This window comes from Argiope bruennichi, chromosome 8 (genome assembly GCF_947563725.1).
Source record: "Argiope bruennichi chromosome 8, qqArgBrue1.1, whole genome shotgun sequence".
NCBI lineage: Eukaryota > Metazoa > Arthropoda > Arachnida > Araneae > Araneidae > Argiope > Argiope bruennichi.
Window position 1 is genome coordinate 73,260,913 of NC_079158.1, and position 3,771 is coordinate 73,264,683.

General features: G+C 33.4%; 1 long non-coding RNA gene across 1 annotated transcript; it reads right to left on the reverse strand.

Moving 5' to 3' along the window:
- Positions 1–1,159: 1,159 nt before the first annotated feature.
- Positions 1,160–3,331, reverse strand: LOC129981792 (uncharacterized). Its single transcript, XR_008785361.1, has 3 exons — positions 2,949–3,331; positions 2,679–2,849; positions 1,160–1,678 (listed from the first exon to the last, which is right to left on the reverse strand). It is a non-coding gene; the product is annotated as an uncharacterized LOC129981792 (long non-coding RNA).
- Between the last annotated feature and the right edge of the window lie 440 nt (positions 3,332–3,771).

The following is a 3,771-nucleotide window of genomic DNA, read 5'->3' on the forward strand; positions in this document are numbered from 1 at the left end:
ACTCGAGACATGCGTGGTTTTATTCTATATGAAAGTCAGAAATGGCAAATAATGAATGCTCCAATAGCTTCCGATCGTCATTGTTTAGATTTTAGAATACGGTAGATTTTGCTAAGCTCTCGAAACTTTCACAGAACCGTTTAAAAGCGCCAAAAATAAACGCATCCTTGCATAGGAGAAAAAAACAAAGGCCCGATGATAAGAAACGAGCACAATTCCTTTCGTAGAGATTGCAAATGAATTTCCGAGACTGCGGTTTATATATTTGAAAGTCAAACGAGTTCACCTTACTTATTATTGTATGCTGGTAACCGATTAATGAAGGATTGAAAATTTCAAATATCAACTGCAATACGTTTGATTTGGCCCAAAAAATAACTAGAGGGGAAATGACACAAAATTATGAAAATACATTTTTGCTTATATTTCATAGGCACATGTCTGAAAAAGTTTCACCATGCATTTCCCTATTGACAAGAAACCCTACATAGGCCAACTATTGTTGGGCAATTAATTACTTCATCTATTTACAGAAATCGATCTCCCAGTATAACACGAGTGGTAATTCGTTTCTTATGTTCAGAGGCAACTAAAACTTCAATGTTCACAGAAAACTATGATTAATGCATTTTTGTGCCTTCGGAATACTTTCTAGAGGGTCTACACAAAAAGTTTGGAAATATGCTATTCTGATAATTTTATTATAATGATTCAAGAACTTACCATGTGAATTTGATACTTCAAATTTTCTTAGGGAAATTAGCGGGTACCGATGGCTTGTATATGGAACCGAGAAAGTCGTATTACTGATGACGACAGCACACTTATCCAAGAAAAATGCATGCATAATGGTAGTAAGTTGTCTGAACTATGAACACCTAATGAAAAAGCATTTTTATAGGTCTAATTATTTCATAACCAAAAGCGTTTCGATACAATTTTCAGTTCGATTTGACAATTAACAAAATTCGCGCAACTTACCGATATCACTTCAGTACTATTTTTTCCACCAATCCAGATATCTCGCATATTTAGAATTTGCGGCTAGAGCCGAAATTGTATTCACTGCACAGACAAGTGGTATTAAGCCGTTGTTCATTTAAATGGCCTCGGGTGAATTTATTGCAGAATGCGCTACACTAATATCAATTATACGAGATTCTGCCTCTTTTTCGATTCATAAGACGTTCTTTCATGACTAAACATGAAGAAATTTATCAGAATACTTTCAGGTTTAAATAAAGTAATTTAAATTTATATTATCTCCAAAGTTCTTGCTATTATTAATCTAAAATCTGAAATTCTCACTCTTTTTTCTATTCATATCTTGAAAACAGCGTAAGAAGTAATGGTTATGGTTTCCCCAGAAACTCAGACCATGAGAAATCAACATAATTCAGACTCACTTAGAAGCCACTTTCCTGGAATATGCAGGGATAATAGACGTTTCTTTCACTTTCAATCCACTTTGTAGGTCATTTTTAAAATTCCGATATTTTTCTTTTCTTGTACAAAGTTGACAAGTTAAGTTTAGTCTAATATTTCAGGCTTCATAAATCATCCAATAAATCTTTGGTCTGTTAGTCGGATTCCATAGGATCCGAATTCTAATATGCGCTTGTTGAAGTTCCATATTATCTGTTGTACCGCGATCACTTGCTTCAGAACCTTTCAACATCTGAAAAAATTAAAAATGATTCGATATGAAATATATCAAGTATACTATAAAATGCAAGAATGTATGCATTTTACTTTTGCACTTTTATCTACATCAAAAATTCTAAATTCTGACAAGGATTTGCTTGCAACTTCATTGACAGAAATTAAAGGTATCCCGTTTTAATCAGGAAATCTTAGAGCTCATATCAGTTCAATTTTTTCTTTTAAAAAATTAAGCTATTAGCAATGTTTGAAATATATTTGTTAAACAATTCATCTAAATATTTGGTTTTAAAAGAATTCTTCCAAATCTTTTCCGAGAGCTATAAGCGTATGCAGGAAAATAAATCATGCATCTAATTTGTTAATTAACCACTAAGCATAATTGCTGATTACATTTGTTGTATTAAGTTTACTCGCGAAACGCTAGAATACTCTTTAAAGCGACCCACAAAATATTTAGTGGTAAATTATATGAAATTCCATTTAAGGAACATTCAATTTTAATTTTGGACAGTTACATTTCAAATTTTATGGAATGCCATATTTAGATGCTTGTAAAATAGAAAAGCGAATTTGAGGATCTTACCAAGAAGCATATTTAATAACTACAATTTATAAAGGATCTAAAAACGTTGATCGTTTAAATAGTAATACATTTATCCATTCTAGAAAGTAGGTTTCCCTCAGTCCATATAGACACAAAACGATTATCTGGAATCATTTTTTTCCTGCTACAGGTGCGGGTCGAAATGATTTTAAAGTTACTGGCCCGTGCAACCCAAGTGATGACATACAAATAACCACCATAGTATAAAATGTATTTCAATATTGGTAGTTCTTGCGTTGGAGGTAGTTCAAAAGGTTACACATACAAAGGTTCATAAAGGTTTCCCGGAAATTATGTTTCACTTCTCTTTGCAGCTTCCAGAAAACTAACTTTTGAAACGAATCGAATACAATTTGTTTCCAAAAGCCATGCAGCTTCGTCAGCTTATTAATATAATTTTCATACTTACTGTAGCCTTGAATTTCTTGTACTTTGTCATCTTAAAAGAAGACTTCCTCGCATCCAGCATTGGTGCATATAGCATGTACATGGAACCGAGAACACAGTACTGGTGATTGACGTCGTGCCTTTGTTAAATAAAACGGCATGGACACAGGTAAGCTGTCCACCCTATGAAAAACTAATGAAATAAAGTACATTTTATAGCTCTAATTACCATTGAAAAACTATTGCATCCCATCTTCAATTCAATATGGCAATTATAAATAGTATAACTTACCGATATCACTTCTGTACGGAACCGAGAGAAAGTCTCCTGGCCATCCAGATGGCTGCTATCAACACAATTTTTGCCAAGAGCTGAGAAGGCAGTCATTCCACATATGGGGGTAAGGCGTTGCTTCATTGTTCCAACAAACATCTGAAGTGTCCACAGACAGCTGCTCTAATAACAGCAGGACTTGTTTAGTTGATAATTTCTGAGAGGTAGCATTTCTTTTAAACGAATGAAAAATCGGATGGATTCAAAACCAAACTCCTGGGACGAGTGAGGCAGTTTAATAATTAAGGTCATTTTAAGCCTAGGAACTTATGAAATTAAATATTCATTCTGCATATTTTTAGAAACGGCACAAGAAATCAATAGATATGGCTCTTCCCTATATCATTAGACTATACCAAGTAAAATCTACACAATTATGGCACTTTCGTCACTTGAAAGCCACTTTTGTAAAATATTCAGAAATTATTTCTTCCGTATTCAAAATACCAAATGTTCAGATTTCAATGCGTCTTAAGTTTTCCTAAAGTTAAAAAATGTACGAATGGACGGCTAGCAGTTTAGTGTTTGATTTTAAATTTTGGAAGACGATGAATTATAAAGATTCTCCCGCGCTTCCTTTTTAATAAAAAAATTTGCTCTCGAATGGAACAACCTCCTTTGCCATAAAACTGTACCAACTGTTTAAACTTTATGCAAAAGGATACGATTTTCTATGCATCAATGGATAGAGAAATGCAACACGAAATTTACCTACTTTCGTATACATTCAAAATAGTTGCGTTTAAAGACTAAAAATGGTTCTCTAGTGCTTAGTTCGATT